The sequence below is a fragment of the Euphorbia lathyris genome, chromosome 6 (assembly GCF_963576675.1).
Source record: "Euphorbia lathyris chromosome 6, ddEupLath1.1, whole genome shotgun sequence".
Lineage (NCBI taxonomy): Eukaryota > Viridiplantae > Streptophyta > Magnoliopsida > Malpighiales > Euphorbiaceae > Euphorbia > Euphorbia lathyris.
Genome location: NC_088915.1, coordinates 40,327,386 through 40,352,439, shown reverse-complemented (window position 1 = coordinate 40,352,439; position 25,054 = coordinate 40,327,386). Strand labels below are relative to the sequence as shown.

Genomic DNA, 25,054 nt, shown 5'->3' with positions numbered 1-25,054 from the left:
AAATTCAATTAATGATTATCTATTAAATAAACCTTAAGTCGTATTTAAACTATACCTAAATAAATTTTTGTGAAAAACGTTCCATGTGGGATCGATATCTTTTTATTACTACAAGCGAAACCGTGCACTTACGGAAATCACTCAACAAGTTTTTGGCGCCGTTGCCGGGGAACACCAAAATTTTTTTACAAAAATTTAGATTTTTCGTGTTTTATTTCGAATCTAGGTTTATACATACTTATTTTAACTTTTATATTTTATTTATTTTAATTTACTAACATATTTATTTTTCAATTATGTTTTGAAGGTAGTTTTGGTTCGTGCAAAAATTTCAAGTTCATGCGCAGTTCTCGAAGTTCAGGCATTCCACTAGACCCATTAGATCCAGAAATTGAAAAGACAATTAAAAAGAAAAAGAAAAACAAGAAACAAAAAAAACCAAAATTCTGAGCCAGAAAATATGGCAGATCCACCAACACTCATGGATTACGCTAGGCCAGGAGTGGCCGGTGTAACCAATAGTATAGTTAAACCCAGAATAACCGCAAACCAATTTGAAATTAAGCCAGCTTTGATTAATATGTTGCAAAACAATGTAACATTTTATGGGCTACCTAACGAAAATCCTAACACCCATTTGAATAATTTCTTAGAAATTTGCGACACTTTCAAAATACTAGATGTGACTGCCGAAGAAATTACACTTCGACTCTTTCCTTTCACTTTGAAGGATAGAGCCAAAGATTGGTTAACTTCTATGCCAGGCGCAACATTTGCAACTTGGGACCAATTAGCCCAAGCATTTTTATCAAAATATTTCTCTTTAGCAAAAACTGCAAGAGTCATAAAAGAGTTGACATCTTTTTCTCAAAATGATAATGAAACTCTTTATGAGGCTTGGGAACGTTTTACAGAACTTCAACGTTTATGCCCACACCACCAATTACTCGATGCACTTTTAATGCAAACATTTTATAATGGGATTAATCCTACAACTAGAGGTTCATTAGATGCTATGTCGGGAGGGTTATTTACGAAGAAGACATCCGCCCAAGCGAGAGAACTTTTGGAGGAAATGGCAATCAAAAGCAATATGTGGCCCGCAGAACGTGGACACATACTAGTGGCGAAACCATCATCCTCAACCACATCATCCATTAAAGGTATAGTGAATCTCGATCCAGTCTCGATGTTACAAGCCTAATTTTCTGCCTTATCGCACAAAATTGATAGGTTTATGGCACCGTGTGATACCAATGGTAATCCAATCCCAACGAATGTGGATTACGAAGGTATGAGCGAGATTGAACAGGTAAATTTTGTCCAAGGGCAAAACCAAACTAATAATCCTTATTCTAGTACTTATAATTCTGGATGGAGGAATCATCCTAACTTTAACTGGAAAGATAATAATAATAATAATAATACCAATGATGATCAAAATCGTACCAATAATTATAAAAATCAATCTAGAGATACGATTAGCACTTTATCTTCAAAAATCGACAAATTTATAGATGATATCGGTGGAAAAGTAAGTAGCCACGATGATGGTTTTAAATGTATCGAGAATAAATTCAATCAATTTATTAAAAACCACTCGTCTAGCATCCATAATTTGGAGGTTCAAATTGGACAAATTGCTAAGTCAATTCCATCCCGAAAAGAGGGAAGTCTTCCCAGCCATACGGAAGAAAATCCGAAAGAGTATGTAAAGGCTATCACTCTTCGTTCAGGGAAAAATTACTTAGGTCCGGAAATGCCCAGAGATTCTACTTTACAGGGAACTGATTTACCAACAAAATCCAAAGAAGATACATTAAATGCAAAAAGTTCACCTATTGACTCAAGTACAAAAACTTTTGTACCCAAACCACCTTTTCCACACAAAGTCCGAAACAAGGACCATGACAAACAACTTTTAACGTTTTTGGACAAACTTAAAAATTTGCATATTAATTTGACGTTTATGGATGCGATAATGCAAATTCCTAACTATGGTAAGTTTTTAAAAGATTTGATTTCAAAGAAAATCAGCTGGGAAGGAATTTCGTCCATATCGTTAACAGAGGACTGTAGTTCAATAGTGTCAAGTAATTTGCCCACTAAACTCAAAGATCCCGGATGTTTCACCATCCCGTGTAAGTTGGGAGACATTGAATTCCCAAGTTGTCTTTGTGATTTAGGAGCAAGCATTAACTTAATGTCGTTGTCTATTTTTAACAAATTAGGTTTAGAAGAAGATATCAAGCGTACCAATATGGTTTTGCAATTAGCGTATCAAACCACTAAGAAACCATATGGTATAATTGAGGATGTTTTAGTTAAAGTTGACAAGTTTATTTTTCCTACCGATTTCGTTATATTAGACTTTGCATATGACGTTAATTGTCCACTAATTTTTGGTAGACCGTTTATGAATACGGGACGTGCATTAGTCGATGTATCGGAAGGGAAAGTAGTTTTAGGAATAGGTGAAGATAAGATCGAGTTTAATATGAACAAAGCGATGAAATATCCTATGGAAGAATTCATTTGTATGAAACTAGACTTGGTTGAAGAATGTGTCCATGACATTGTTCAAAGAGAAGAAATAATAGAACCTATAGTGGGAGAAGAATTAGAAGATCCCCAGAGCCTTTGATTCGAGAAGATGGACCAGTTCTGCCTTCAATTGTAGTACCCCCTAAGTTAGAACTTAAAGGGTTACCAAACCATTTGAGGTATGCTTTCTTAGGCGAAGGCGATTCTCTACCTATAATTATCTCTAACAAGTTAACTAAAGATCAAGAAGAGAAATTGAAAGAAGTTGTTAGGAATAGAATAGGAAGTATGGGATGGCAAATTTCAGACTTAAAATGAATTAATCCTAGTATTGTAATGCACATAATTTATTTAGAAGAAGATAAGCCACCTAAAGCGGATAGACAAAGACGCTTAAAACTGAACATGAAATAAGTAGTAAAAAATGAGATTACTAAGCTTTTAGACAATGGAATCATTTATCCTATCTCGGATAGTGAATGAGTTAGTCCAATCCATTGTGTACCTAAAAAGGGAGGCATAACTGTAGTAAGGAATGACGAAGGTGAATTAATTCCTACGCGAACCACCACCGGTTGGAGGGTTTGTATAGATTATAGGAACCTAACAAAGAAACCAGGAAAGATCATTTTCCTCTACCTTTCATCGATCAAATGATCGAAAGGATAGCCGGTCATGCTTTTTATTGTTTTCTCGATGGTTATTCCGGATTCTTTCAAATATACATTTACCCGGATGACCAAGATAAAACAACTTTCACATGTCCTTATGGAACCTTTGCATATAGGAGAATGTCATTTGGTCTATGTAATGCACCAACAACATTTCAACGTTGTATGACTGCAATATTTAACGATTTCATTGAAGATATCATGGAAGTTTTTATTGATGATTTTTCAGTTTATGGAGGTTCTTTTGATGCATGTTTAGAAAACCTAGATAAAGTGTTGTCTAGATGTGAAGAAACGAAATTAGTTTTAAACTGGGAAAAATGTCATTTCATGGTAGACGAAGGAATTGTTTTAGGTCATAAAATATCTGAAAAAGGATTAGAAGTGGATAGAGCGAAAACTTCAGTCATAGAGAAATTACCCCCTCCAACTACTGTTAAGGGAGTAAGGTCATTTTTAGGTCCTGCAGGTTTTTACAGAAGATTTATAAAAAACTTTTCTGTGATTTCCAAACCACTTACTAATTTGCTTATGAAGGATTCAACCTTTGATTTTAATGAAGATTGTGTTAATGCTTTTGAAACATTGAAAACCGCCTTAGTCAGTGCACCTATAATTGCTAAACTCGATTGGGATTTACCTTTCGAAATCATGTGTGATGCAAGTGACTTAGCCGTAGGATGTGTATTGGGTTAAAGGAAGGATAAGAAACTCCATGTTATTTATTATGCAAGTCACACATTGTCCGGTGCACAGTTGAATTACACCACACCCGAAAAAGAAATGCTAGCGGTAGTTTTTGTATGTGATAAGTTTAGGTCGTATCTGTTAGGATCTAAAGTTATTATATATACCGATCACGCAGCTTTAAGGTATTTGTTCGCTAAGAAAGATGCAAAACCGCGTCTTATTAGATGGGTCTTGTTATTACAAGAATTTGACATAGAAATTAAAGATAAAAAGGGAGTAGAAAACCTTGTCGCCGATCATCTATCAAGACTTGAAGATGAAAACAGTCCTATCGGTGAAACTATCGGTATACGAGATGATTTCCCCGATAAATATCTCAATCAAATAAAAAGTGTCATTTCACCGTGGTATGCGGATATAGCTAATTATCTCGCAGCTCATATTGTCCCAGAAGGGTTAAACTCCCAACAAAAGAAGAAATTCGTTTTCGATATTAAAATATATTTTTGGGAAGATCCTTTCTTGTTCAAAACATGTGGTGATGGTATAATTAGGAGATGTGTTAGTGAAGATGAATATAAGTCTATAATGTCAGAATGTCATTCAAGCTCTTATGGAGGGCATAACGGCGTTAGTAAAACAGTAGCTAGGATATTAGAATGCGGATTCTTTTGGCCTACGTTGTTTAAAGACGTTCGTTCGTTTGTTATTCGGTGTGATAAATGTCAAAGAACCGGGAATTTAGGAAGGAAAGATGAGATGCCTCTCACAAACATGTTGGAAGTTGAAGTCTTCGACGTGTGGGGAATCGATTTCATGGGTCCTTTTCCCCATTCTTTTGGTTAAAGTTATATATTAGTAGCCGTCGATTATGTTTCAAAGTGGGTTGAAGCAATTGCAACCCCGACGAATGATTCTAAGGTTGTTGTTAAGTTTCTTGATGACATATTTTGTAGATTTGGAGTCCCTAGAGTTATGATGAGTGATGGAGGTACACACTTCATAAACCGAAGTTTTGAATCGCTTGTGAAAAAGTATGGAGTACACCACCGCGTATCTACGCCATACCATCCTTAGTCGAATGGTCAAGCGGAGATATCTAATAGAGAACTCAAATGGATATTAGAGAAAACAGTCTCATCTTTAAGAAGAGACTGGGCACGCAAACTTAACAATGCGTTATGGGCATACCGTACTGCATTTAAAACACCTATAGGGATGACACCGTACCGACTCGTGTATGGAAAAGCTTGTCATTTACCAGTAGAATTAGAACATAAAGCTTATTGGGCTATTAGAGCACTTAATTATGATTTGCAAAAAGCAGGAAAGAAGCGCTTGTTCGACTTAAACAAGTTGGATGAATTACGTCATTTATCCTACGAAAATGCAAAGATATATAAAGAAAAAGTGAAAAAATGGCACGATGCCAAAATTAAAGTCAAAAGCTTTAATATTGGAGATAAAGTGTTACTGTTTAATTCTCGACTCAGATTATTTTCAGGTAAGCTTAAGTTTAGATGGTCAGGACCATTTTTAGTCGTTAAAACTTTCGACTATGGATCCTTAGAACTAGAAAGAGCTGATGGAGTTCGTTTTAAAGTTAACGGTAATAGATGCAAAATTTATTATGAAAACGCTCCAATTCAGGAAATTAAGTTTGTGGACGAATTCTATGAAGATTAATTCATTAATTTTCATATATTTTCTTGTTTTCCTTTTATTTAGTTTTAAGTTTAGCTTTTATTTTTACTTGTATTTAATTTAAAATTTCAATTTATTTTATTTTTACAATTTTATTTTTATAATTTTTAGTTTTTAGATATGTGTATATGAAATTTACAAGCTATAAAAATTTATTTAAGTCATGTTTTTAATTAGTTTTCAGGAAATTCTTATGTATTTGTGAAATTTCAGGAATCTCGGTTGAGATTCTAGGGATTCAATTATTCAAGGAAAGGTAAGCAAAGTTTCTGAACTTACCGAGATGAATTAAATCTCGACCGAGATCAGCGAAATGAGGTTTCGACGCACATTTCCCAAGTGGGAAGTGGGGTGTCGCGACCGAGATTCACCAATCTCGGTCGCGACACGGGTCTTTTTTGACCTGTATCTTTTTTTCTTCTTTATCTCTTGAACCTTTGATGTACATTTCGAAAAATCAGGTTAGTTCATGTCCAAATGGTGTGAATTTACACATTTTTAATCCCAACAGACACATTGATTTGTCCTGATGCATTATAAATAATTAGAGAATACCAGAATTATTTTACTTCCCATTTCTTTTCATCTCTATCAGACAATTCTGACTTCTTCTCAATTATCCTACCCCTTTCTAAAAAGTTACAAAGACTTTTTCATTTCAAACAAACATGACTTCCAAGCATAAATCTTCCAAAAAGAATGTTGTTGCACGCAATAAGCGTACTGATATGTCAGAATGCTACGGTGCACCATTTTCCATTTACAACCATGATGAAGGACGAAGATATTATCGATTCCGCTATGCAATTTTTATCGGAATGTTGTACATAGATGAGTTCTTAAACGATGAACTCGGAGTTAGCGAAGATATGGATCGCTACTTGAGGAACTTAGGCTGGTCTAAATTTTCCTACATGAGGCTTCCAATAATTGGAGATTGGATTTTGGAATTCCTCTGTACAGTGTGCTTTGTGAATAAGCGTCGTGTTCGTCTAAGTTTTCACAAGGATGGCGAAACTTTCACCTTTGGTTACCCTGAATTACATGTCTAGTTTGGTTTCCCGCCTAGGGATACAACAAATTACCATCCTAGCAAAGATATGACATCCAGAGATATTTGGAGAATGTTAACTGGTTTTTGGCGTTTTAATCCAAGTCTCGCCTACAACAAGTCCATCAACTCCAATTCTATGCTTTATTTACACAAGTTTCTGTGTCACAGTTTGTTTGGACGAACTGGAAGTAGTGTTGTCAGGGACACGGACTTGTACGTATTAGGGGATATTTTCTAAGGCAACACCGTCAATTCTTCAAAAATATTGATGGAAGGTCTGGTTGCCGCTTCTCGATCCAAAAATAAGAAGATTAGATTAGGGAATATTATCTGTGGAATAATCCTCGGAGCAAAAGGTGCAAGTTCTGTTCCATGGACTGATGCTGAACCCTTTCCAATAATGGATTATGAATTTTTGGAAAGTGAGGGTCTCGTGAAGCGTATTTTTAGAGTTGGCCCACGATTTCTTTCTGCGGAAGAAAGACAGATCTTCGTGCAAGCGAAGATTGATCGTTACCGGGCTATGAGAATCCTAATTCAAAGGGATGAGGAATTACTTTAATTTGTTTGATTCTGTTTGTTTTTCAATTTTTTGTATATAGGTTTGTTTTTGTGTTTGTTCTTTATGTAATTTGTATATATGTTTTCTATTTTTAATAAAGCTATCAAGTTTGATTCTTTGATTCTTTTTGCTTAATATACGTTAACCATACAAGTTATAAGAATAAATCTGAATCTAAGTTCAAATGAAACAGTATAACTTTTAAAATGAATCTGTAATTATTTTAATGAATCTGTATCAAATTCAGAAATGTTTCTGAACATCTGACTTTTCATTTTTGTACATATATGTTTCATGCAATAAACTTTAATTTCACTTCATGATTTCATCTTTTGTTATGAATTGTGTCTGCTTAAAGTTATAACTATTTAGAAATGAATATGTACACATGCATATTAAAGCTAATAAGTGATAATAATGATTAAAACAATACAAGATTAATGTGCATTTATTTTACATTCAATTACCTTAACCAATTAATGTTCATTTATGTTACATTAAACTCTAATTAAAGGCAAATAATGATTCATTAACGCAATTTAATAAGGATAAGACATATTTACACAGAAATTGCGCAAAACGGAGTTTTTTAGACGCGTTTTTTCAGCAACCATGACCAAATCTCGGTAGGGACTAGCAAATCCCTACAAGTTCAGCAAGACGGTCAAATTTCTGGAGAAATAATCTCTAGAAATTACCGTGTCGCGACTTGTAGGGGTGGAGAATTCCGATTTTTGCATTTAAAAATTTGTCAATTCCTATTCCTATACTAACTCTACATACCTATATTCAACCCTATATATACCTACTCCTTACACAAACATCAAATCACCTCCAATTTTATCCAATTAAACACACAAACCTCTTCCCAATATTCTACCTTTTACTCTTCCCAATTTATTCATTCCCTATTCACTATCTTTTCCTCTCTTTTACTCATTCACCATTAACCCATTACAACACAAAACCTTTCAAGTTTTTGATATTCTCTCTTCTCTCATCTACTCAAACACTAACAAAAATCATGCCTAGAACCAAAGTTTCCGGTCACAAGCCTAAGGTAACCGAAGCCGATCGTCTTCGTGTAAGATACGGAGCATATTTCGACGTTGAATCTGAGGATGAAGGAAAACACTTTACTCACTTTTCCGGGTCCAAAATGGAGTTCATTGACATGCCGTTTCTCCACTTTGAGTTGGTAAGCGAGTTATCTTTTTCGGACCGTGTTAATGAATTCCTTGACACGCTTGGTTGGAATACCTTTGCTAGTATGAAATTTCCTCATAATGATGAATTCATTATTGAATTTTTAGTTACTTTGAAATATGATAAGGGGAAGAAATTTATCACCTTTAGGAATAATAGTGTCACATATACTATTGAATATGAGGCTATGGGGAACATGTTTGGCTTTCCAACTAGTGGCTTTGTTGAAAGGCCTAAGGAGATTGATTCACACACTATTTGGCATGCAATTTCGGGCCAAGATTATTTTTATCTCAAAAACACCTCTAGCAAGATGATTTGGGATAATTGTGTGTTTTATTTTCACAAATTTTTGAGTTTTTCCTTGTTTTGAAGAGTTGAGAGTTCCAAAGTTCAAGTTCGGGATTTATTTGTTCTTGATTGCTTATTGAAAGGTCTTCGAGTTGATAGCATCGGCATGCTATTTGAAAATTTATATCGTGCTTCCGCATCACACACTAAGCAAGTACCTTTAGGAAATTTTATTACCGAGTTAGTGATGGGTGCACGTGGGGAATTAATGGATTTTCAAACCCTCTCCTACCAAGGCTATATACCTCTTTTGGATCTCGCGGCCCTTAATCGAGCCAATTTATTACTTCGAGATGGTCCTCCCGTTTTTGTTTCGTATGAGGCGCGTATTGCACATCTTAGTGGTCATACAGGTGGAGGAGCCTCTAGTTCACATAATGTAGGTACCGAAGAGGGAGGTGAAGAAGAAGCAGGTGAGGAGGAGGCACATGATGAACCACAACCACAACCACAAGCTCAAACTCAAGCATTTGTAGGTGGTGTGCCCAATGATGATGATCCAATTGATTTGAGGAGGATTTGGAACCAAATGAATAGACATAACCGGTAATTAAATTTGCGATTAGACGACATGGTTGAGAGCAACAATATGATGAGTTCACAAGTCACCGAGGTGGACAACAATATCAACACCTTGCGGAGGGAGCACAAATCCACACGGCGTCGGGTATTATCCTTCTTCCGTCGTCAAAATGTTGAGACCACCCCGACTCCACCGGATTCGCCTACTCATACTTAGGTTTCTATCTACTCTTTTTCATCATTTATCTTGTTATTTTTAAATTTAAGTTTGGTACAATTTATTATTCTTATGTTTGGTACAATTTTATTTTTTGTTGGATGCTTTTATTCTAAGTTTTATGTTGAATGATCTTTATTTCATAATTTTTATCTCTTCATTCGTATGATTTATTTTCGTCAATTTTTCGTGTTTTATCAATTTTTGCACCAATGAAGACATGTTCCAAATTAAGTGTGAGAGGAGATATTACATATATCGTTTTATTTTAGTACGAATAAATGCAATGAATAAGAATAAATACCATTTATATAATTTTTAATGCAACAATTGTTTTATGCAATATGCAACATTTTCAATATTCAACATATGTTGCAACAAATTTTTCAAAAATGACATTTTCAAAAAAAAAAAACATATCTCTAATATAAACATTATTATTTTTATAAACCATATATTTTCATATGTTTAAAAACAATATTTTAACATATGATTATTTTTAGGTTATCATTATCGATAGAAAATAAAATTTCTATACGGGCAATATTTTTCAAATTTTTCACAATTCTCCGATACGATTTTAAGTAAAAACGTCTCGAGAAAATGTATTTAAGTAAAGATCCTTCATTCTTAATCTCTATTTTATATCATGCAATTCATGATACAATAAATCTTATTTTAAATTTTCAATTAGGTTTATAGGCATTAAATTGAACTAATAATTTTTAGCTCGGTTTGATTTCGTCTTACATTAACACCAATTGAAGTTTTTAAGAAAACTTTAGCCATAATACATGTTGAATTTTAAGTCAATATAGGATGAATGTGCTATTTTTCTTTTTCCCAATTTACAATTTTAATTTTATAATTCATGTTAATTAAATCAATTAGTCGGGTAAATTTCATCAATGGTGTACAACCTTTGCTCAATTTCACACTTTGGTGTACAACCTTCAATTTGTCTCACTAATATGTATGAACTTATAGGTGACCTCCCACTGTGGTGTATAGCAGGTAAAAATGACCGGTCAACGCGAAGTCAACGCGCCACGTCAGCATTTTGACCGGTCAAAAAGCCAAAATTTGACCATCTAATATAAAATTACTTCTATGCCCTCTTCTTCCTTCTTCCTCATTCCCCTTCCCCTTTCTCTCTCTAACTCCTCTCTCTACCTTATTTATCTCTCTACCAAAAACAGAAACAATATTTGTCAATCAAAATTACTACCTTAAAATATTATTCAAGAATTATAATAACTTAATTATAATAAAAGTGGGAAGCAGCTTAATTACCTTTTGTCGAGTTGAATTTAGCTAGTAATTTCTTTTTTTTTTAAAATTGAAAGGAACCTACCCAGTAGTTTCTTAAACCCAATAAAAGTGGGAAGCAACTTAATTACCTTTCTGAGGGAGGATTTGATTTCTTAATATTTCATATTCTTATGTATGTCACGGAGTTAGCTATTTGGAAAACAAGAAATGGGAGAGAAGAATTGTCGCAATAGAGACAGAGACAATAATTTACTTCTTCAAAAAATTCCATGAAATGTCCCTCACAATTACATGCCATTTCTCAACTTCTTTTCCAGTTACAGCTCCGGTTTAATTCTCAAAATATAGTTGCAGAAATCCATCATTTCTTTAATGGGTGAGAATCCTCCATTAATGAGGGATTTCTCGGTTTTCATGACAAATTCTGATGAGATTAGGAGTAGCTCTTCTTCAATGGATAAGAAGTAGAAAATTGGAATAGAAAAGAGGGTTGAAAAATGTATTGGCCATTGGGGCCGGAGAGAACCTAAATCAGAGGAGGGTTTGAAGACAGTAAGTGTTTGTGCGGCTTCAAGAGAAGAGTAGCGAAAAAAGAAATCAAAATTGGAAGATGCTATGTATGAATTGGATATATGTATAAGAAGATGTTACGTATGAATTGGATATGTTTCAGCATTATTTCTGTTTTTAGTAGAGAGAGAAATAAGGTTGAGAGAGAGAAGAGTTAGAGAGAGAAAAGGAAGGATGAAGGATGAAGGATGAAGGAGGAAGAATAGGGCATAAAAGTAATTTTACATTAGGTGGTCAAATTTTGACTTTTTGACCGGTCAAAATGCTGATGTGGCGTGTTGAATTTGTGTTGACCGGTCATTTTTACCTGCTATACACCAAAGTGGGAGGTCACCTATAATTCATACATATTAGTGAGACAAATTGAAGGTTGTACACCAAAGTGTGAAATGGAGCGAAGGTTGTACACCATTGATGAAATTTACCCTCAATTAGTTGTATTCTTAACTTTTGGTCACGATTGAGACCAACCTTATCACAATCGAGGTATGAAACGGAAGAAATAATTAAGTAAACGGTACTTTTGGCCACGATTGCGACCACCCTTATCACAATCGAGGTATGGAATGAACGTTTGAAGCAAAAAATTAAACGTGTTTAAAGTTTAAAGTAACGATTGCGTCCACCTATGGCATGGTCGGTACCTCTTAAGCGAACACAAATAAAAAGCATATAAAGTTACGATCAAGAACACCCTTATCTCAGGCGTAACTAAACAAATAAATCAACCTAAGTATTTAATTCGTTTAATATATTTCATTTAATTCGTTTATGATAGTGACTGGAGGAGACCTCAACACTCAAATTTGTCCTACGGGAACCCTAACATGTTGAGGCCTCCAAATAGGTTTATTAATAAGCACAGGGAAAACAAATTGGGAATGTTTCCTTACGAACAAGCAAGCCAAGTTCCTCCATAACCCTCTAGCTCACAAGATGAGGTGTTGTCCCTTTTGAAAGAAATGTCAGCCCGACTTACAATCAATGAGGAGTTTTGCATGGACTTAAGCCACCAATTGGCTCAAATAAACCATGAGATGCAAGAGCAATCCCGAGATGCTTTCCCAAGCATAAAAGAAAACATAGAAATCCCACAAAGGGAATCAGCTCAAGCCATCTCCTTGAGGAATGACAAAAAGGTAGAACCAAGTCCACTGTCACATGCATCACTCAAGGTAAGTGAGGAACTGAAAGCGGTAAGCAACCCCGGTTCAGAATCTGAAATTCTAAATCATGTGATAGAGATAAAAGATCAAATCAAAACTTGTGTATCTCAACTACCTTTTCCTCAAAAGTTAGAAAAGTTTAGGTTCGCTTCATGCTCAGAAGTTTTCATTCTCTTCGACCTACCAAGAGAATCCAAAAGGGAGCAAACCAAACTTTTTCATAATATGTTTAAATTTGGCCTCTTATTTTTATTAAACTTATTTGGGGCTCCTAATCCATTTTGTAGGTGCGGATTATTTATTAAGGAATTCGAGTTCCTAACACGAATAGAAGCTTACACCTAGGAAGGAATTCTATGTCCAGCTAATCGACTATAAAGTAGCGCTTCTTGGGAGGCAACCCAAGTTTGGATTAACTTTTTCTAGGTTTGTTTTTCTTTTTAATTTAATTATAGATTTCTGCTTTTAACTTTAATCAGTAAAAAAAATCCCCCGACCTTCTGCCTGCCAGCTCGCCGAGCTGGCCGAAAAAAAATATATACTTTTTTCCGCTACTGCCCTCCAACTCGCCGAGTCAGCTCGGTGAGCTGGGAAAAAAACCGGCAGCGCCAATTAGGACCTAAAACCGAAAACTTCCTTTGAAGCTAAACTTCGTTATTTGTTTCTGGGGACTGAGAACCGAATCTAAAATTGCATGACAACTAGTTTAGGTGTAGGACACAATCCTTGTATCTGTAAGCGCATGAGCTAAAGATTGCATTTAGACCCTACTTTTGAAGAAATGCTAAAATCAGTAATTAGTTAGATAACTTAAGAATTGAAGGCATGTGATATTGAATTTGAGCTTGGGGAGAACTAATAAACACAAAATTGAAACCCAAAGAATTGTGAGTTGAATTTGAGCCTAAGAGCGAACATCAAAAAGCTCTTTTTCTTGACATTTTTATGTGAATGCTTTGACTTGTGGAAGATTACAGATTTTGCACCTAATACTGAGTTGAACCTACATGCAATGATTTGAGATGATCAACGATGAATCAGCCTCATTAGAACTAACCTTTTCTTTACATCATTTTTCTCTTTTTTATCTACTCTAGGAAGCCCCTTTGAGCCTGTATTTTGCAGCTTGTAGTTTTTCTTTCATTCTAACCCAATTTTTGCAAACTATCACTTAGTTTGTTACCTAACCCGAGTTTTTGCAAAGCTCACATTGAGTCTTTGTTTTCTTCTAGCTCTTTCTCTTTGTTTATGGCATTATAGTAGCAAGCCAAAAGGCTAAGAGGTGAATGAGCATCACTATTAAAAAGAAAAAGAAAAAAAAGGGAAAGAAAAGAGTCGAACAAAAAGGGGAGAACTTCATTCCCCAATTCTTAAAATCAGAACGTCTCAGAAAAAAAATAATAGAAATAAAAAGCTCAATCACTTCATATTTGCTAAAGCCATTCTAAACTTTGTTTTTCTAGCGCTAGAACTCCTAACCTATTGTTGTACCTTTAACCCTCTTCTAACCACATTACAACCCCAATTCGAGGTTGTTTTTGATATCATCGGAGTCATGTAGTATAGTAGAGGAACTCGGATGAATGTGCAAAGTCAACGTAATCCTAAGCAAGAACATAAGCCGAGAGTAAACACTTTAGCCACTAAAATTGTGTGAATTGAGTGAACTACCTATGGTGAGGTGTTTTACTTAGCTATCCCCTTAAGCACATTTAATTGAACGTGTATCCTTTTCTTAAGAATATGACCTGTGATAATTGAAATGCGTCTTTTGGATATCGTGTCTCTACTTTGTACTTCCGAATGCATGTAATTACAGATGCTCGAAATTGTGTCAGGCACCTAGTAAAACCAGGAGGTTTCCTAGCTTGCTTGTGATTGCGGGTTTAGTTTTTTAGTTTACTTGGGGACAAGTAAACTTTTAAGTGTGAGGATGTTTGATAGGGGTCAAAAACCTCTATCTTTAGGTACGATTTTAGGACGGTTTTAGTTTACTTTTTGCCAATAAGCGAGCAATTCTCGCATTTATATGCATGTGTGCGTGATTATTAGTTTTAGTATATGTTTTATTTACTTTTGTATTTTCTAGCCGTTTTCTGGTTGTTTTCGGGCAAAATATTGCCAAAATAGCACACACGTGAACTATCACTTATTTTCGGCTAATTGATCCACCAAAGGTCACACCAAACGGAGTTTTTAGTCAAATCTAACGACTGGTGGATCAATTTAGCTTTTGGACTAATGTTGTTTGGAGTTTATGTGTATGTACAGGTTAAAATGGGATCAATTTCGGACAAAAATCGCGTCTGGGGGACCCCCATGCAGTCGCACGGTGAATTGGGCATGTCCAGCCCACCAAACTGGCCTCTGTAGGCCAGCTCGGCGAGCTGGCTTGCGGGAGTCAGTCTTTTGATTGATTCCCAGCCCCACGACTTCACAATTTCGCCCCCACTCTTCCACATGCATTGGGAAAGAAGTTAGATTAGGTTTAGGCAGGAAACTACAGCTATAAATAGGACATTGTAATTGTAAATTAGACATCTTTCATTTATTGTATTTTACCTTAGCCTTCACCCTTGAAGAATCCTCTCCACCTCTTCCATCTCCTTCAACCTCCATTGAAGAACCTTCGAAGCTCCACCCACCGAGGATTGTTCAAGGTTCGTCCTTAAGACCTGGGAAGCCGGCTGCATGGTAGACAGGTTCCCTGAAAGGGATTTTCTCATCCTTTTTATAATTTGTTTGTCCCTTGATACAGTCTATGAATCCTAGGCTAATTGTATCCCCATAACAATGTTCTTCATTGTTAAGCCCAAAATATATCTAAAATATCATTAATATTTACATCAGTTTTGCTATAAAATTGTGATGTTTATATCTATTTAGAGTACTTTTACGTCCGAATATGTTTCTTTCATGCAAGGTACCTAAATATTTGGTAAAATCCAAATAGGAACGAAAAGAGGTCAAAAACGAAAAAAAAACCCTAAGTTACGAGCAAAAGACGAAGAAAATCAACACACTGAAACGAAGATGACGGAAATAAGTCAGAGTCGGGAAAAAATTCCCGAGTCGCGACCGAGATTCCCTAATCTCGGTCGCGACACGCTGATTTCAGCGACTCTCCCTTGCGTTTCGAAGACTGAAACTTTACTCCTTAATCTCGGTAGAGATTTTCCCATCTCGGTAACATCAGAAACTCATGCAGCACATCTTTCACATGTTGAAATTCAAAGAAACGCGTCCGTTCGGGTGGATAGAAACGTCTCTTCGCAGCGGACACGACCCCTAAACATGAATCTTCAACATCTATAAATCGAGAGTTGATTTCAGAGTTGTAGAGAGTTAGATTTTTAAGATTAGTACAGAATTTATGCCGAAATTCTGAGTCAAAAACGATTCAGAGTTAGAGTTCGATTTTGTAAAAGCAATTTGATGTACACACATTATTCTTAAATTAATTACAAACACAGTAGCAATTAAATTTAGATTAAGATCTGTTCAATACTAGTTTACATTTTGGTGGTAGAAGAACCATCTCTATTCCGAAGATTCAGCGAGAAAATTAAGTAGCGGATTCGACCCCGGAGCCTGACAAACTCTAACAAGGTTTGAGGAAGGATTGACAACCCGGACTCACTAAGTCCTCTTGAATGCTTCCATGCTTTTTATTCTTTGTAAACTTGTATCAATTCACACTTCATCTAATAAAGTTCATACAATTCAACATATTTTTATGTAGTTACTTTGGTAAATGATCCGAAGTAAAGTTCTGGTGTTTTCATTAAAACTTAGTTAAATTCAAAATCTTTACAAGGAAACTTTGTTGAACACTTGGGTAAAGTAAATTCATTCTTACGGACGATATGATCGTTAGGTCGGCTTATCGGAAATAAGTATAAATTTGGTCAAGGTAGAAATCTACTCAGAGCCAGGGGGATTCTCTACGGTTCAAAGCCTTTTAATTGAAGGAGTTTACGTTTATTACACATTTATAATTTTTACAAAGTTTAAAGTTGTTTTCTTTGCTTAATGCAAACGAGTACAATTATTCTCTTGGTCTAAACACTAAACGTTTCTGTTTTGTAATTCAAACTCAAAACATAATTGATTTCTAACATTCTACATATATTCTAATCTGATTCTTATTAAATCAATCTCAAAACCAAATTCAATTAATGATTATCTATTAAATAAACCTTAAGTCGTATTTAAACTATACCTAAATAAGTTTCTGTGAAAAAACGTTCCCTGTGGGATCGATATCTTTTTCGTGTTTTATTCTAAACCTTGGTTTATAATATATGTATTTATTTATTTTATAGTTTTTATTGAGGATGGTCACTCGGACTAAATCCTCATTGTTATTTAACGTTTGCATTTAGATGTTTGCAGATAAAAAAAATTCAAGTTTTCTCAAAGATAAACTAGAGATTTGATCATCAGTACTAATTCACCGAAGGAGTCTACAGAAAAGAAATCGACTAGCAGATACATCAGAAGGGAATGGAAATTTTTCAAGAAAATTGCATATCAGGTTCCGCAACTGTAGTATCAGGAACAAGACAAATGATTTTCCCAGAAAAAAAAATTCCCAGAAACCTTTAACTCTTTTCTATAAACTTAACCCTTCACCAAAACATCATATCTCTTTGTGAAATTTTTTATTCAAGTCCTACATTAAAACCAAATAATTTCTTTTTCTTCATTCATATCATTTCCTTAAAAACACCTACACTTATTTCTCTAAGAAACAGCTGATCAACTCTTCTCAGACAGATATATCAGAAAGTGGGAATGGGGACTACAGTCGATAAAATTATCTTATCTGCCAGGAAGAAATTGTATACTTTTAATATAGTTTTGAAAGTTTCGGTTTATGTGCGTAGTTTTTGTTCGTGCACAGAACTAGAAGTTCGGGCATTCAACCGAAATCATTAAATCCTTAAATTGAGAAAACACTAAAAAAAGAAAGCGCTTAAAAAATGCTAAAAACAAGAAAACGGAAAAAAAAAACAAAAAAAAAACAAACAAATAAAATATAATAATAATTTCAAAGTTTGGGATACAGTTCTACTTTTTAATTCCCAATTAAAATTATTTCCAGGTAAGTTAAAATGGACAAGACCATATTTAGTTGATAAAATATTTTGAGTACGAAGGCGTTCCAATTCAAGCAATTGAATCAGTGGACGTATTCTATGAAAATTAAATTAATTAGTTTTCATATATTTACTTTTGTTTTTCTTATATCTTGTCCATTGTTTTAATTTTACTAGTTTTAATTTATTTTACTTTTGTTTATTTTTATAATTTGATTTTTAGATTTGTGTACAACTAAGTTTTATTCAATAAAAATTCATTAAAGTCATGTTTTTAATTGATTTTCCGAAAATTTTAATGTGTTTAGTGAAATTTCAGGAATCTCAGTTGAGATTCCAGAAATCTCAGTAGAGATTTCAAGTTTAGGTTTTTCAGGAATAGCTAGAAAGTTTCTGTTCGTACCAAGATTTTAAAATCTCTACCGAGACGAGCGAAAGGAGGTTTCGACACACCATTATCCAGGAGGGATAAACCGTGTCGCGACCGAGATTCCAGAATCTCGGTCGTGACACGGTCGTTATTACGACCTGTCACCTTCGTTTCTCCATTTTCTTACATCCTTTGCTGAAAAATTCGAAAATTCTGTCAGTTTTTCACCCAAAAGGCAAAACTTGACACCATTTCATTCCTAACAGACACATTAATTCGTTCTGTTCCACTATATATATTTTAAAGAGAAGATCAGAATTATTTTACTTTCATTTTCATCTCTATCAGAATTCTGATATTCTTCTCACTCTTTAAAACAAAAGGGTACAGACATACATAATTCTCCAAACATGACTTCCTCTCTTAATTGTACGTTTTGGGAGAAATTTTCTAAGGCAACACAGTTAATTCCTCTCTGTTCAGTTGATTTATTTGTTTAATCTTTGTCTTACGCTTTATTCGATTGGTTTAACTCATTCATAACTCCAAAAATTTAGTTGGCACATATTGTGAGCTGAATCTGATCTAGTCAGAGCCTAGGAGATTGACGAGCTCTTAGTTGATTCAACCCAAATTGCTGAGCCTTAGACCTAGTTTCGGCCTTACAAGGGAATCACGCACTAGGGACTTCAGAAGGATAAGTAGGGTTAATTGCCTCCAGTACAAGTGACTCAGATTAGGTTTTTAATCAATTGAACTAACAATCTATTCTCATTATTATCGTATCACCCCATGCTCCTTCGGGTAATTTCATTAGTGAAAGATCACTTAGGAGTAGAATAACTTAGTTAGGAGTAGAATAACTTAGCTAGGAGTAGAGTAATTCAACTAGGAGTAGGTTAACTTAACCAAAACAAAATCAAACAACCCTAAAGCCTAGATAACAACACACGACCGAGTAGCATGATACTTACAGCAGTAAATCCTGTGGATTCGATACCTGGACTTGTCCAGATTATTACTTGATAATGACGGGGTACACTTATCCCTTAGTGAGTCTCAACCGTGAGCTGCATCAACAATCTTACCAAAGTTATAGTTGTTTTCTTGGTTTATGCGAGCAAGTTTCGTGTATTTCTAATTCTAAAACATAAAAGTTTATGTTGTGTAATTAAATCTCAAGACAGATTTTCATTCTAAGTCTCAACATATTATTTCCATCTAAACCAGACCAATCCAAATAATTAAACGATTTTCTAAGTTAAACCTAAAGATGTGAATTAAACTGAATTAAAATAAGTTTTCATTAAAAAGCGTTCCATGTGGGTTCGATATCTTTTATTACTACAAGCGTATACCGTGTACTTGTGGAAATCGCTCAACACCACCTCAGGAAAATTCCTTGGCTACGTGATCAGCCAAAAAGGAGTAGGTGCCAACCCGGACAAGGTAAACGTTGTGCTGGATATGAAGGCTCCCCAAAATGTAAGAGAACTACAACGCCTTAACGGGCTAATCATTGCACTTGGAAGATTCATCTTCTGCTGCGCTCGAAGGTGCCTCCCCTTTTATGAGGTGATCAAAAAACAAAAGTCATTCGAGTGGACAGAAGATTGTCAACAGGCTTTTCAGGGTATCAAGCAGTTCCTTGTGGAACGGCCCTTGAGGAGTACGCCTATCAAAGGGGAAGATCTATATATGTATGTGTCTGTTACAGACAAGGCGGTATGCACGGTAATGATCGGAGAAGAGGCAGGTCAGCAACATCCAATCTATTATGTAAGCAAAGTATTGAAGGATGATAAAACCCGATAATCGAGGCTGGATAAAATGGCCTTGGCAGTCGTCACAACATCAATCCGCCTCAGACCATATTTTCAGGCACACACAGTCATAGTCAGAACCAACATCCCCATGAGAAAGGTGTTGGCAAAAACCAGGAACTTCTGGCAGATTAATGGAATGGTCTATCCGCCTAGGTGAGTTTGATGTTCGCTACGAAGGAAGATCCTCCCTCAAAAGCCAAGTCCTGACAGATTTCATAAATAAATTAACTGAGGAAACCATCAATCCTCTGAAAGAGAAACCAGAACAAAGGACTATGTACATTGACGGTGCATCATCTTCCAAAGGCGCGAGAGTGGGAGTAGTAATCAAAGGCCCAGAATTCATCAAAATACACTATGCAGCGAAATTGGATTTTCCAGCAACAAATAATGCAGCTAAATATGAGGCCTTGATTCTTGGACTTCGTTTACTAAAATAAATTACGCCAGAATAGGTGGTGATTTATAGTGATTCCAAACTCATGGTGAATCAAATGATCAAGAATTTCAGTGAAGGACGAAACACTGGTAAAATATGTGGAGGAAGCCAAGCAAATTCTTAACCACCTGGAAAGCAAGGAGGTGAAATGGGAGATGGTCCATGTCCTAAGAGGATCCAATACAGAAGCTGATCATCTTACCAAATTGGCTTCTAGCAAAGATCAGTGGGCGGATCTCGATTGCCCATCCGAGATAAAAACAAAGCCAGTATTCGTCCGAGAAAGTGTGGCAGTGATCACATTCGCCCCTAGGGATTGGCATACCCCTCTCTATCAATATCTGATAGAGAGGGGTATGCCAATCACTTAGGAGTAGAATAACTTAGTTAGGAGTAGAATAACTTAGTTAGGAGTAGTATAACTTAATTAGGAATAGAATAACTTAGCTAGGAGTAGAGTAATTCAACTAGGAGTAGGTTAACTTATCCAAAACAAAATCAAACCCCCCGAAAGCCTAGATAACATCACACGATCGAGTAGCATGATACTTGCAGCAGTAAATACTGTGGATTCGATACCTGGACTTGTCCAGATTATTACTTGATAACGACGGGGTACACTTATCCCTTAGTGATTCATTAAAAAGCGTTCCCTGTGGGTTCAATATCTTTTATTACTATAAGCGTATACCGTGCACTTGTGGAAATCGCTCAACACCACCTCAGGAAAATTCTTTGGCTACATGATCAGCCAAAAAGGAGTAGGTGCCAACCTGGACAAGGTAAAAGTTGTGCTGGATATGAAGGCTCCCCAAAATGTAAGAGAAGTACAACGCCTTAACGGGCTAATCATTGCACTTGGAAGATTCATCTTCTGCTGCGCTCGAAGGTGCCTCCCCTATTATGAGGTGATCAAAAAACAAAAGTCATTCGAGTGGACAGAAGATTGTCAACAGGCTTTTCAGGGCATTAAGCAGTTCCTTGTGGAACGGCCCTTGATGAGTAGGCCTATCAAAGGGGAAGATCTATATATGTATGTGTCTGTTACGGACAAGGTGGTATGCACGGTAATGATCAGAGAAGAGGCAGGTCAGAAACATCCAATCTACTATGTCTGCAAAGTATTGAAGGATGATAAAACCCGATATTCGAGGCTGGATAAAATGGCCTTGGCGGTCGTCACAACATCAATCCGCCTCAGACCATATTTGCAGGCACACACAGTCATAGTCAGAACCAACATCCCCATGAGAAAGGTGTTGGCAAAAACCAGAAACTTCTGGCAGATTAATGTAATGGTCTATCCGCCTAGGTAAGTTTGATGTTCGCTACGAAGGAAGATCCTCCCTCAAAGCCAAGTCTCGACAGATTTCATATCATAAATGAATTCACTGAGGAAACCATCAATCCTCTGAAAGAGAAACCGGAACAATGGACTATGTACATTGACGGTGCATCATCTTCCAAAGGCGCGAGAGTGGGAGTAGTAATCAAAGGCCCAGAATTCATCAAAATACACTATGCAGCGAAATTGGATTTTCCAACAACAAATAATGCAGCTGAATATGAGGCCTTGATTCTTGGACTTCGCTTACTAAAATAAATTACGCCAGAATAGGTGGTGATTTATAGTGATTCCAAACTCATGGTGAATCAAATGATCAAGAATTTCAGTGAAGGACGAAACCCTGGTCAAATATGTGGAGGAAGCAAAGCAAATTCTTAACCACCTGGAAAGCAAGGAGGTGAAATGGGAGATGGTCCATGTCCTAAGAGGATCCAATACAGAAGCTGATCATCTTGCCAATTGGCTTCTAGCAAAGATCAATGGGCGGATCTCGATTACCCATTCGAGATAAAAACAAAGCCAGCATTCGTTCGAGAAAGTGTGACAGTGATAACATTCGCCCCTAGAGATTGGCATACCCCTCTCTATCAATATCTGATAGAGAGGGGTATGCAATCACTTAGGAGTAGAATAACTTAGTTAGGAGTAGAATAACTTAGTTAGGAGTAGTATAACTTAATTAGGAGTAGTATAACTCAATTAGGAATAGAATAACTTAGCTAGGAGTAGAGTAATTCAACTAGGAGTAGGTTAACTTAACCAAAACAAAATCAAACCCCCCTAAAGCCTAGATAACATCACACGACCGAGTAGCATGATACTTGCAGCAGTAAATCTTATGGATTCGATACCTGGACTTGTCCAAATTATTACTTGATAACGACGGGGTACACTTATCCCTTAGTGAGTCTCAACCGTGAGGCGCATCAATAATCGTACCAAATTTATAGTTGTTTTCTTGGTTAATGCGAGCAAGTTTCGTGTATTTCTAATTTTAAAACATAAAAGTTTATATTGTGTAATTAAATCTCAAGACAGATTTTCATTCAAAGTCTCAACATATTATTTCCATCTAAACCAGACCAATCCAAATAATTAAACATTTTCTAAGTTAAACCTAAAGACGTGAATTAAACTGAATTAAAATAAGTTTTCATTAAAAAAGCGTTCCCTGTGGGTTAGATATCTTTTATTACTACAAGCGTATACCGTGCACTTATAGAAATCGCTCAACACCACCTCAGGAAAATTCCTTGGCTACGTGATCAGCCAAAAAGGAGTAGGTGCCAACCCGGACAAGGTAAAAGTTGTGCTGGATATGAAGGCTCCCCAAAATGTAAGAGAAGTTCAACGCCTTAACGGGCTAATCATTGCACTTGGAAGATTCATCTTCTGCTGCGCTCGAAGGTGCCTCCCCTTTTATGAGGTGATCAAAAAAACAAAATTCATTCGAGTGGACAGAAGATTGTCAACATGCTTTTCAGGGCATCAAGCAGTTCCTTGTGGAAAGGCCCTTGATGATAGTTCTATTAAAGGGGAAGATCTATATATGTATGTGTCTGTTACGGACAAGGCGGTATGAACGGTAATGATCAGAGAAGAGGCAGGTCAGCAACATCCAATCTACTATGTCAGCAAAGTATTGAAGGATGATAATACCCGATATTCGAGGCTGGATAAAATGGCCTTGGCGGTCATCACAACATGAATCCGCCTTAGACCATATTTTCAGGCACACACAGTCATAGTCAGAACCAACATCCCCATGAGAAAGGTGTTGGCAAAAACCAGAAACTTCTGGCAGATTAATGGAATTGTCTATCCGCCTAGGTGAGTTTGATGTTCGCTACGAAGGAAGATCCTCCCTCAAAAGCCAAGTCTCGACAGATTTCATAAATGAATTCACTGAGGAAACCATCAATCCTCTGAAACAGAAACTGGAACAATGGACTATGTACATTGACGGTGCATCATCTTCCAAAGGCGCGAGAGTGGGAGTAGTAATCAAAGGCCCAGAATTCATCAAAATACACTATGCAGCGAAATTGGATTTTCCAGCAACAAATAATGCAGCTGAATATGAGGCCTTGATTCTTGGACTTCGCTTACTAAAATAAATTACGCAGAATAGGTGGTGATTTATAGTGATTCCAAACTCATGGTGAATCAAATGATCAAGAATTTCAGTGAAGGATGAAACCCTGGTCAAATATGTGGAGGAAGCAAAGCAAATTCTTAACCACCTGGAAAGCAAGGAGGTGAAATGGGAGATGGTCCATGTCTTAAGAGGATCTAATACAGAAGCTGATCATCTTGCCAAATTGGCTTCTAGCAAAGATCAATGGGCGGATCTCGATTGCCCATTCGAGATAAAAACAAAGCCAGCATTCGTCCGAGAAAGTGTGGCAGTGATAACATTCGCCCCTAGGGATTGGCATACCCCTCTCTATCAATATCTGATAGAGAGGGGTATGCAATCACTTAGGAGTAGAATAATTTAGTTAGGAGTAGAATAACTTAGTTATGAGTAGTATAACTTAATTAGGAGTAGTATAACTTAATTAGGAATAGAATAACTTAGCTAGGAGTAGAGTAATTCAACTAGGAGTAGGTTAACTTAACCAAAACAAAATCAAACCCCCCTAAAGCCTAGATAACATCACACGACCGAGTAGCATGATACTTGCAGCAATAAATCCTGTGGATTCGATACCTGGACTTGTCCAGATTATTACTTGATAACGATGGGGTACACTTATCCCTTAGTGAGTCTCAACCGTGAGGCGCATCAATAATCTTACCAAAGTTATAGTTGTTTTCTTGGTTAATGCGAGCAAGTTTCATGTATTTCTAATTCTAAAACATAAAAGTGTATGTTGTGTAATTAAATCTCAAGACAGATTTTCATTCTAAGTCTCAACATATTATTTCCATCTAAACCAGACCAATCCAAATAATTAAACGATTTTCTAAGTTAAACCTAAAGATGTGAATTAAACTGAATTAAAATAAGTTTTAATTAAAAAGCGTTCCATGTGGGTTCGATATCTTTTATTACTACAAGCGTATACCGTGCACTTGTGGAAATCGCTCAACACCACCTCAGGAAAATTCCTTGGCTACGTGATCAGCCAAAAAGGAGTAGGTGCCGACCCGGACAAGGTAAAAGTTGTGCTGGATATGAAGGCTCCCCAAAATGTAAGAGAAGTACAACACCTTAACGGGCTAATCGTTGCACTTGGAAGATTCATCTTCTGCTGCGCTCAAAGGTGCCTCCCCTTTTATGAGGTGATCAAAAAATAAAAGTCATTCGAGTGGACAGAAGATTGTCAACGGGCTTTTCAGGGCATCAAGCAGTTCCTTATGGAATGACCCTTGATGAGTAGGCCTATCAAAGGGGAAGATCTATATATGTATGTGTCTGTTACGGACAAGGCGGT

At 36.1% G+C, this 25,054-nt stretch overlaps 1 non-coding gene across 1 annotated transcript; it reads right to left on the bottom strand.

The window, feature by feature from the left end:
• Window positions 1-838: 838 nt before the first annotated feature.
• Window positions 839-945, bottom strand: LOC136234363 (small nucleolar RNA R71). Its single transcript, XR_010691249.1, has one exon. It is a non-coding gene; the product is annotated as a small nucleolar RNA R71 (small nucleolar RNA).
• Window positions 946-25,054: the final 24,109 nt, after the last annotated feature.